This window comes from Dama dama, chromosome 3 (assembly GCF_033118175.1).
Source record: "Dama dama isolate Ldn47 chromosome 3, ASM3311817v1, whole genome shotgun sequence".
Classification (NCBI taxonomy): Eukaryota; Metazoa; Chordata; class Mammalia; order Artiodactyla; family Cervidae; genus Dama; species Dama dama.
Genome location: NC_083683.1, coordinates 67,629,600 through 67,641,733, shown reverse-complemented (window position 1 = coordinate 67,641,733; position 12,134 = coordinate 67,629,600).

Here is a 12,134-nt window from a genome sequence, read left to right as displayed (position 1 = left end):
TAGGTAATTTGACAGGGGTTGCATTGAATCTATATATGCCTTGGGTAGTATACTTATTTTGACAATATTGCTTTTCTTAATCCAAGAACTTGTTATATCTCCCCACCTGTTTGTGTCATCTTCAGTTTCTTTCATCAGTTTCTTAACAGTTTTCAGAGTAAAGGTCTTTTGTATCCTTAGGTCAGTTTATTCCTAGGTATTTTATTCTTTTTGATGAAGTGATGAATGGGATTGTTTCCTTAATTTTCATTTCTGATCTCATTTTTTGTGTTTAGAAATGTAGGAGATTTCTGTATATTAATTTTTTGTCCTGCAACTTTACTGAATTTGTTGATTGAGCTCTAGTAGTTTTCTGGTAGCATCTTAAGGATTTTCTATGTATAGTATCATGTCATCTGCAAACAGTGGCAGTTTTACTTCCTTTACAATTTGGATTCCTTTCTTTTACTTCTCTGATTTTTTTCACTAGGACTTTCACTTTCAAAACTATGTTGATTAAAAGTTGCAATAGTGAACATCCTTGTCTTATTCCTGATCTTCGAGGAAATGCTTTCAGCTTTTCTATGTTGAGTATGATGTTAGCTGTGGGTTTTTCATGTAAGACCTTTATTAGGTTGACATATGTTCCTTCTATACCCACTTCCTGGAGAGATTTTATCATTAATGGGTGTTGAATTTTGTAAAAAGGGTTTTTTTTTGCATTTATTGAGATAATCTGTATGATTTTGTCCTTCAATGTGTTAATGTGGTGTATAACACTGATTTGTAGATATTGAAAAATCCTTGCATCTCTAGGATAGATCCCATATGATCATGTTTTGTGATCCTTTTAATGTATTGTTTGTTTTGGATTGCTTGTGTTTTGTTGAGTTTTTTGTGTCTGTTTATCAGTGATATCAGTCTGAAATTTTCTTTTTTTGTGGTGTCTTTGGTTTGGGCATCACGGTGATGGTGGCGTCATAGAGTGAGTTCCTTCCTCTGCAAATTTTTGTAATAATTTCAGAAGGATAGGTGTTAGCTCATTTCTAAATATTTCATAGAATTTTCCTGTGAAGCCATCTAGTCCTACACTTTTGTTTCTTTGAATTTTTTTTTAAGTCATTGTTTCAATACCAATACTTGTGAGTGGTCTTTTCATATTTTCTATTTCTTGTGGATTGAGTCTTAGGAGATTGTACCTTTCTAAGAATTTGTACAATAGTTCTTCCGGGTTTTCCATTTTACTGGCCTATAGTTGCTTGTAGTAGTCTGTTATGATCCTTTGGATTTCTGTGTTGTCAGTTGTAATGTCTCCTTTTTCATTTCTAATTTTATTGATTTGAGTCCTCTTTTTTTTTAAATGAGTTTGACTAAAGATTTATCAGAGATTTGACTAAAGACTTCTGTTTATCTTTTCCAGGAACCAGCCTTTAGATTCACTGATTTTTCTGTCATTTCCTTTGCCTCTATTTCATTTATTTCTCTGATCTTTATGATTTCTTTCCTTCTACAACTTTGGGTTTTGTTTTTTCTTCTTTCTCTAGTTGCTTTCAGAGTAAGGTGAGGTAGTGTTTATTGTTTGTAATCCACCCATTCTATAGGATTTTGTTATAGCACCCTGAACAGACTAAGACATACAAATAATTTAAGCCTCCTTCAGGTGTTTTAAAAACAATCTAAGTATTCTAATCTATAATTTCTTTAAAAATATTCAGTTTGTGGAAAAAATTACAAGACATAAAATTCTACTGTGACATTTATATTTTACTTAATTATATGTAAAAGTGACATTTAAGAAGGTAAATTCAAATACTTATGAATATATATTCATTGTCCTAGTAATTATGAACCATGTTTACCATAAATTCCATTCAGATTTTAAAAATGCAGTCCACTCCGTGTATTGGCAGAGTCTTGGAAATGTCTAGTATATCAGCATTAAAAATAATGCTTAATCTTTTAGATTTGCAGTGATTAATATAAAATATTGCTGTCTTAAGTTTAAAAAAGTGTAACTTAACACATTTTGGTTATGTTAAAAATCAACCTAACAGTGCTCAAAAAGTGATGTAACCCTAAGTAACCAAAATATTCAGAGCAAAAGCCTGTGCACCAAGATAATGGTTTTAAATTTTGTCTTTGTTATCTTGGAATAATATGTGATAAATAGCTCCAGTTTCTGAAGAGATGTGCTTGGCCAGTTCATGAAAGATGTTCAAAAAATAAGGAAATTGAAAAGGTCCTAACAGTAACTTACTGATTACTCACTTCCAGCCTTTGTAAGAAATAAAAATAAAAAAGGACGAGTCTAGAATCTGTGGTGTGTTGGCATAGTGGATTGTCACTACAAATCCCTCTTCTTCTCTTTAGAGATATTTCTGCCCCACTTTAAACAAAGTTGGTTGTGAGAATGAGGTCTCTTCACAAAGAGAAAACTATCATCTTTCTTCCTGGCTAGGTATCTGAGTAAGCAGTAGAAAATTGTATAACCACTTCAGTGTATCCGACGGAGAAGTAGTGAGGAGTTCTTTGGAAAAGTCACCATCTGTTTTCTGAAATTGAATCAGTTCAGTTGCTCAGTCGTGTCCAACTCTTTGCAACCCCATGAACTGCAGCACGCCAGGCCTCCCTGTCCATCAGCAACTCCCGAAGTCCACCCAAACCCATGTCCATTGAGTCAGTGATACCATCCAACCATCTCATCCTCTGTCGTCCCCTTCTCCTCCTGCCCTCAATCTTTCCCAGCATCAGGGTCTTTTCCAATGAGTCAACTCTTTGCATCAGGTGGCCAAAGTATTGGAGTTTCAGCTTCAACATCAGTCCTTCCAATGAACACCCAGGACTGATCTCCTTTAGGGTTGACAGGTTGGATCTCCTTGCAGTCCAAGGGACTCTCAAGAGTCTTCTCCAACACCACAGTTCAAAAGCATCAATTCTTTGGCTCTCAGCTTTCTTTATAGTTCAACTCTCACATCTATACATGACTACTGGAAAAACCATAGCCTTGACTAGATGAACCTTTGTTGGCAAAATATTGTCTCTGCTTTTTAATATGCCATCTAGGTTTGTCATAGCTTTCCTTCCAAGGAGTAAGCATCTTTTAATTTCATTACTGCAATCACCATCTTCAGTGATTTTGGAGCCCAAAAAATTAAGTCAGCCACTGTTTCCATTGTTTCCCCATCTATTTGCCATGAAGTGATGGGACCGGATGCCATGATCTTAGTTTTCTGAATGTTGAGCTTGAAGCCAACTTTTTCACTCTCCTGTTTCACTTTTATCAAGAGGCTTTTTAGTTCTTCTTCACTTTCTGCCATAAGGATGGTGTCATCTGCATATCTGAGATTGTTGATATTTCTCCCGGCAATCTTGATTCCAGCTTGTGCTTCTCCCAGCCCAGTGTTTCTCATGATGTACCCTGCATATAAATTAAATAAGTAGGATGACAATATACAGCCTTGATGTACTCCTTTTCCTATTTGAACGTCTTGTATTAAAAAAAAAAAATGGGGAATTTTGACAGTAGGCCACCTAGAACTTTCTGTCAAAGCAGAATGAAGGAAGAAAGCTTTAGAAAAGTCAGCACAACCTGTAATTTTCATGACAAGAAATCCAGAAATTTCTAGTGGACAAGGTGTATATCCAGAATAGGAGCTGAATATTCGCCATTTGACAGGGACCCAACCAGTGGTTGGGTCTCTTGGAGCAAAGTAACTTTAGCAGAAAGAATGTATAGAGTAAGTCGCTGGGTGGGGGTGGACAGGAGCTGAGAAAGTGCATCACAGAATGTGAAAATTGAGTAGTTCAGCGGGTCCTCCAAGACCAGTGAATGAAGCACACACCAGTTCTCCACAAATGACCCAAAGGAGGGCATCTGATGCTCGAGAGCATCTGACTATGGAAAAATACAAAGAGAGCTACTTGATGAAAAGCTGATAGTCTCATTATATACTGCTTTTCCTATGTGCACCCTCACTGAAATCAGCTCACTCAAAAAGGTTGTACCAGATATTGATCTAAATGACTCATAAAGGTGTTTTGAGTGGAAGTAAATATATCTACACTGATTATTTCTGTAAGATGAATTCAGAGGTTTCTCACACACCTCTGTTTACTTGGCACAGTTTTTATGGTCTGGAAAATAATCTGGGGTAGTTATAATTAAATGGCTAAAGCTAGGTAAATAACTGAATTTAAATTATTTCTCCAGTTGCACATATCATACATCTTTAGCCTCTATATATTAATGCAGTAGAAATCTAGATATGTAAAACTGTAGAAAGGTCAGATTACTTTGGCTGTTGTAATGTGTTTTAATGTTCATTTCCTATAAAATTAACTTCATTATATTTATAACAAGAAAAAAGACTAATATCCCGTTCAAAATATTTGGGTCCTTTGTATGGGTGCATCATTAGTGAATTTAAAACATTTATACTGGTGGGAGGGTGATTGAGTGTGTCCTAAAGTGTAATAATCATATTATTTGGCAGAAAATGTCTGAATGCTCTTGCACAAACAAGGTAATACATATGTATATCTATATTATACATATATATGTGTGTGTGTGTGTGTGTGTGTGTGTGTGTATGTATAAGTACTACATGACCTGTATTGAATATATTGGTACCCACCTATGAATCAAAACCTCACTCAATAATCATTCTCTTCTATATGTATGATATGGTGTGTCTTTTAAATTATTATTATTATTTACAAACATAATGACATACACAGGGAGAAACTAAAGTGCTTCAGCAGGCTATTAGTTTTCTATTGTGAAACTCACTTTAATGAAAATCGTATTATTATTATAATCATGGATATGTAAGATTTCTTTTCCTATAAAGGAAAGTGGGGATAGTAATTGAATCTCTCATCATGCTGAATCTTGTCATTTCACAGAGTGTTATTTCTTACTAGCGTCTCTTCTTCCATTTTTTTCTTTCCTTTAGATAGGTTGAGTACACTACAGTAACATTGTGTTTAAAGCCAGACTCATGATACGGCAAATGTGGCTGAAATGCTCATTTCAGTCGATATATTTTAATACAGTATATAAATTGGGGTACTGAATGAATTAACTGTTGTAATGTGAGATCGCTTGGCACAGTAGTTTATATTAAAGGAAACATCACTTTTAACTAACTCTTAACCATCTGTTGTGTACTCTAATTTAAAAAGACTATAATTTACAATTGCAAAAGTAGGTAAGTGACAAATGATTAAAATGCATATTTATGTGCAATATTCAGCTGAACATACATCTGTTCTGTTTATCTCTGGTATATTAGATGCTAATTGTGAGACAGCCACCTTCACATATGAGGATAGATTTGGGGAGGGATAAAAGTAGGAATTATTTTTTTGACACTATTTTTAAAATTTTTTGTGATTAATTTTTTGTGATTTAAATTAGTGATTCACAATTTCTAAAGGTTATATCCATTCATAGATATTATAAAATATTGGCTATATTCCCTGAATTGTACAATACATCCTTGTAGCTTATTTACTTTGTACATAATAGTTTGTACTTCTTAACCTCCTACCCCTAACTTGCTCCTCCCTCTTCCCTTCCCTACTGGTAACCATTAGTTTGTTCTCTATATCTGTGAGTCTGTTTCTTTTTTGCTATTAAAATATTCATTAGTTTGTTATGCTATTTATATCTCACATATAAATGATCTCAGATGGTATTTGTCTTTCTCTGTCTGACTTATTTCACTTATCATAACACTGTCCAACTCCATTCATGTTGCTGCAAATGGCAAATTCTCATTCTTTTTTTAATGGTTGAGTACCATTCTGGCGTGGGCCTAAAGATACCATATCCTCTTTATCTATTCATCTGTTGATGGACACTTGCTTTCATATCTTAGCTGTTGTAAATAATGCAGCTGTGAACATTGGGAGGCACTTTTTGAATCAGTATTTTTATTATTCTTGCATATATACCCAGGAGCGGAATTGCTCAGTAAAGTAGGAATTATTTTTAGATCACTCCCTTTTATAACGTTGTAACACTGACAAAATCTGGGCCCAATTAATAATAAATAATTATTATTTATAATATTATGATATTTTTACAATGCTCCATCATGAAGAGGTTGGTTGCCCAAACTGGTCTTCAAGAAAGACCATTATTTTAGTCACATTGTATTTAGTTTGATCCAAATGAAATTCCAGTATTGAACCTTTTTTGTTCCTGTATAAAGCAAATTTTATATATGGAGGAAAATTAAATGTATATAAATGCATATTCTGGAGTGAAAGAAGTCAGTCTGAGTAATGAATGTGTTTAATTATAGAACATGGACAAGCCAGAACTGCAGAGACAGTAAAAAGATGAGTGATAGTCAGATGTTCTTTGGAAGGGAGGGAAGTGTAGGTGAGGAAAAAGAATTTGCTCTACACCTTTCTAGATTCTTGGATGAGATGCTGTCTGTGATGAAAGACAGATTAACAGGAGAAAAACAAACAGAAGTTTAATAACAAAGATACCTCCTATATACATGGGATTTACCAAGGAAAACTGAGTAGCTTCCCTAAATGGCCCAAGCCACCACCTTAAATACCAACTGTAGCTAAAGACAAAAGAAAATGTTGGAGGTGAGAGGGGGTCAGTTATAGGAGGATATCAAGACAGGCATAGTAAGAGGGGTAAGTTATTTTGCAGATATAAGTTGTTGCCTTGTCCATTGATAAAAGCTTCTGGAACTGCGTAGGCAATCCTGATACTGACCACTGTTCTTGGTCTTCCCCAGTCAATATAAATGGACTAGAGGCCAGACAGGAAATTCAGGTAAGGTTTTACTGGGGCTCTTGCAGCCGTAAGAGGGAGCAAAAACAAGTACCACGTTCCCTTGCTCACCCCTCAGGAAGGGGGAGAGCTGACTCCTTACACGAGGTGAGGGAAGCGGTGTGTCTGGAGCTTGGGCCAGAGGCGTGGCGTAGGCCTTCTGCAGCCTCTTTGGCGGTGTTGCTGCCGGGGCACGCGCAGTGCCCTGCTTTTGCTCCCGACATCGTGTTTTGAAAGCTCTTCAGAAGTGGCAGTTGGGTTTGTTTGGTTATTATTATTATTTTTTGGTCTCTTTGTGTCTTTTGTCCAGAATTTCCCCTACCTGTGCATGCATGCACTTATTTTTACTCCTTTATGGTTCCTTTTATTTTGTTTCCTGGGGAGACATTCGTCCAGGCACTAGCACTTCAGCGAAGGGTCCAGGTTCCAGCCTATCTCAGTCCTCTTCCTGGTACAGAAAGGGAGAAACTCTTACAAACGGAGATTTCTCTTACGGTGTAAATGTTTCTTACAGAAGGGTAATTTCTACTCAGTTTTCAGAGCCTCTCCTATGCCTGCTGTTTCTTAAAAATAACCAGCTCAAAATAGTATGCCAAAGTGCCACATCTTGGGTTGATGTATTTTGCTCCCCTTCAGACAGGATGAATAGATGAAGCACAGGGAGTTTTTAGGGTGGTTAAAGACTATCCTGTGTGAAACTATAATGGTGGATATATGGCTGTATGCATTTGTCAAAGCTGATAGAACTGTTGGGCGTGATGAGTGAGCCCTGGGGTAAACTATGGATTATGCGTAATGTATCAATATTGATTGTAAGACATATACAACATGAATGCAAGATGTTATTAATAGAGGAAACTAAGTGGGTGGTGGATATGTTGAATTTCATTATATAGCTGGTCAGTTAGTCTGTAAATCTAAAAATGTACTAAAATATAAAATATATTAATTAAAAAATACAGAAATACGAGAGGATTTGCTAAGTAATTTATTTGAATGCAGTCACTTCTGTCTTAAGAGTGTTTTATCTTGAGAATTCATGGCATTTGATTTTTGAAAATACCTTGATAATTGTTTTTGACAATGAAATCCAAAGCTCATAGGGAACAACGTCCAAGGGAGCAGTTTAACAAATAGATGTCTAAAATGTTCTATATGAGGAAAAAAAGAAACAGAATTTGGGATATAACAGAAAACAATGTGGATAAATTTAAGAGAGTGAGATAAACACATGGATTAATCTGTAAAATGACACTTGAGGATGAAGAGGGCCTATGGAGAAGCATTGGGATGAGAGGCTTGCAAAGTTTCCAGAAGTCGTAAAATCAGAGCTAATTAAATTATTTGTTTCCCAGTGTTGTAAAGAACCACTTTCCATTCCCTCAAATTTGCAGCCAAATTTAAAGATAGAAATACAGCCAGTATCTAAGCTATCCTGGGATTTATTTATCTATATTAGCCATAGTTTATTCTGTTATCACAAATCAATGCTAACCCGTTTAATGCACCAACACTGAAGAGAAATTATTTTGCCATATAATTGCTTTATGGATATTGAAATATCTGATATGACAATTAAAATGTTCAATATTATAAGTTTAACCTTTTGTAAGGAATAGTTTTTGTTTTTTAACATAAGGTGGCTTGCGTTTGTAAATGCTGCACACAGCTAAGTTTTGATGCAGTGTTCAAGTTATTCTAGTCTGACTTAAAATGTTTTTTTTTTATTATGGAGGGAAATCTAAGTCTACTTTTATTGAACAACAAATGAAAAACTCTTAGAGTTTAATGAAATATTCTTGTTATTCCAGAGATAACTGATTTAAATATAAACAAATACAGGTGGTTTATTTTCAAGCAGACTGGAGCATTTTGTTTTACTTGCCAGATTCAAGAGTTGCACGTGGTTAAATGAAACTAGTGAGCACCATGTGGGAAATTAACATTAAGAACATTGTTTATTCACTCAAAACTTCAAGATCATTTTTTCTTTCCCTGCCAAAACCAAATTATTTTTTCATTCTCATGTGTCACACTGTATTTTCTTCTTATTTTAAACGCTATTATATATGAAACCAAGTAAGAAATGAAACTAGGCTTTATGATTTTATAAGTGACAGCAGTTTTGTTTATTTTTATGTGGAGTTTTCAATTCAGAGTAAAACTTCCTAAAATATTTTCAGGTTCTGTAATTAGGTGACAGCTGGCTTGTGAAGTACCCAATGCCAATTAGCAGAAAATCTTTCATAAGAGAACAATTGTAATGAATATAATTTCCAAGAGGATTTGCTGTACTTCTCTTCAAAAATGAAAAACATTTCTACTTTCTCTTCACTTCAACTACAAGTTGATGTTTTTAGGATACACAGAAGCTTAATTTCCTGATTATCCTTAAATTTTTAAATTTTTAAATTCAATTACTCATCATTTTCACACACACACACACACGTGTGTGTATGTGTTAAAAAAAAAGCGCTAATGTATTAGAGAAGTTTAATTGTTAGTTACCTAATGAAAACTATATTATGCTATAACTCCAGATTTTGTGATGCTTACAATGTTTTCCAATTTTTTGTAACATTCTCTCTTCCTAAATAATATTTACTTTTTTGGCTTAAAAAAATAAATAAATAAAAAATTTAAAAAATTAAAAAAAAAAGCTTAACAGGAAAAGAAGCTTCCTCGTATCCTATATCCTATAAACCTCTTTCAATTTAGAAATATATACTATGTGGCTAAGAGATTTCATATCACCAGGCAATCTGTAGCATCTGTCTTATGGATATGTAATGTATAAATTATTTGCTCACTCTTCTCTCAAAATAAGTATAATTATGTTTGTGAGGATACAAAAGAGACTTTGGGAACAGAAGCAAAGGTCAATATGAAACCGCATTCCTGCTCAGATGAAACTCGAACCTAGCTGTAACTCAGATTGGGCCTTGAGTCCACAATCCCTGAATTAAGAGGGGACTCGAACCCATTGTCTTTTAATTGAAACTGCTCACTTGGTGCCAGGACTTACCGACATTCAGGTTCTTTAGTCTCATGGCAGAAAGAACTCAGCGAGAGGCAAAGTGACAGGAAAAGTGTGAGTTTATTAGCACGGTCAGTTGTGAGAGATATAGGTGGGCAGGCAAGGGAGCACAGCCTAGAGAAAAAAAGTTCATTTTTATAATAATAGGAAAAAACAGAGAGGGGAGACCATCACCTCCTTCCTCATTCTTGGGTAGACATGAAGACTTACATTGTTAGTTTCTCCTTTGAATGTACATGGTCTGACTGAGCCAGTTATGATGCTATTTAAATCAGATGTATATTAGCAGAAGGGTGATAACAAATACTAAAATATGCTAATTCAACTCAGGTTTCAGTATAATGTCCCCTTTCACCTAGTTTCCTTTCCCTTTCACGTATTCCTGTCTTGACAACATGCAGAAATGTAACTCTTCACGAACTGTTAACTCCTGGACTTTAGGTAACAAGATTCAGTCCCCAGATCTACTGTCTTGTGTTATAACTATCAGGGTTTGTGGCTTGAGAGTGCCTGACACTTGGATGCACCTGTCTTCCTTCAAGGTAGATTAGATTGTTGCTAAGTTACTGGATTCTTTTCTTGGGTGGTCAGTAGCTCACAACAATCTCTCAAACTTCCTTAAAACCCCCTGTCTTTAAACCTCTAGCGGGATTTCTAAATGATAGAATCACCCTACTCTAGCTCCATCAAGTGTGCCTCATAGAAAGAAATAGGGAGAGCACTGATGCAAAAGGCAAATGGTGAGACTGGCAGAATGTTCTAGGTTGTCTAACAGGGATTTTTGTTTTTTTTAAGTATAATTGAAAAACCTACTGAAATATTTTGAAATTTTTTATGCTTAGACTTTGAAGGATTATGAATATCCCTCAACTGAGTTTAGGCACAGTTTATTTATATTTTTTAAATTTTTTAAATTTATGTTTAATTAGAGGATAACTGCTTTACTGTGTTGTGTTGGTTTCTGCCATACGCCAACACGAACCAGCCCGTAGGTACACATAGGTCCCCTCCCTTTGGAGCCCCCCTCCCACTTCCCACGTTGTCCCGCTCCTCTCGGTTGTCACAGAGCGTGGGATTTGAGCAGTTCACCAGTATAACTGTACTAAAGAGCAGAGACATTACTCTGCCGACAAAGGTCCGTATAGTCAAAGCTGTGGTTTTTCCAGTTGTCCTGTACAGATGTAATAATTGGACCATAAAAAAGGCTGAGTGCCAAAGAATTGATGCTTTTAAACTGTGGTGTTGCAGAAGACTCTTGAGAGTCCCTTCAACAGCAAGGAAATCAAAGCAGTCAATCCTGAAGAAAATCAACCCTGATTATTCATTGGAAGGACTGATGCTGAATCTCCAATACTTTGGCCTCATAATGCAAAGAACCAACTCATTGGAAAATACTTTGATGCTGGAAAAGATAGAATGCAAGAGAAGGGGACGGCAGGGGACAAGGTGGTTGGACGGCCTCACTAACTCAGTTGACATGAGTTTGAGCAAGTTTTGGGAGATGGTGAAGGACAGGGAAGCCTGATGTGCTGCAGCTCATGGAGTCAAGAAGAGTCGGATAAAACTGAGCCACTGAACAACAACAAGAATTTTTATAGACAGCTATGTATCAAGGCTTTCAATTTTTAAATAATTGCTCTGTGTCTCAGAGTTCTAATTGCCATAAAGCAATCTCTTTGCACTTTCCCTTGGGTCTATGTTTAGTTTATATAATTTCCTCAGTTTTTTCCCTAAATAATTGAAATTTACACAGAGGTACTTCATACTAAAATTATTATAGGAAAACAGCTTGTAAAACAAAAGGCATAATGATTCATGTCATAGAGTTTATAACAGTAGATCCACAAGTGTTTTAACTTTTGTAAGTTCTATAACTTGACTTGAGGGAAAAAAAATAAGCAATTAGAGGTTGATTTGCAGATATTGGTCTTTAAAGAATACCATCTACCATGTAAATTCTTATAGATCAGGAATGTTTAAGGTATAGGAAGTTATTACATTTATTCCTTTAAATTTCTTAAGATCAAGAGAGTACATTTTTTCAAGTTGTGAATATTAGGTTTAGTTTTTAAAAAAGCAACAGTGGGGGTTAAAAGCCCAGATAATATATAAAATGCTTTAAGTTACCTTCTCAAAGGCAACTAAGCATTGACCAGAGAAGTGGGTCAGAGGCAGGGAAGGATCTAATAATGATGTGGTGGGCAGCCTCTGAAATGGCCCCCTGCTATTTCCACTTGCTAATGTTTACCCCTTTGTGTGAGTCTCCTCCTCTTGAGTGTGGACTGGACACACTCATCATTAATCATTAATGATTAA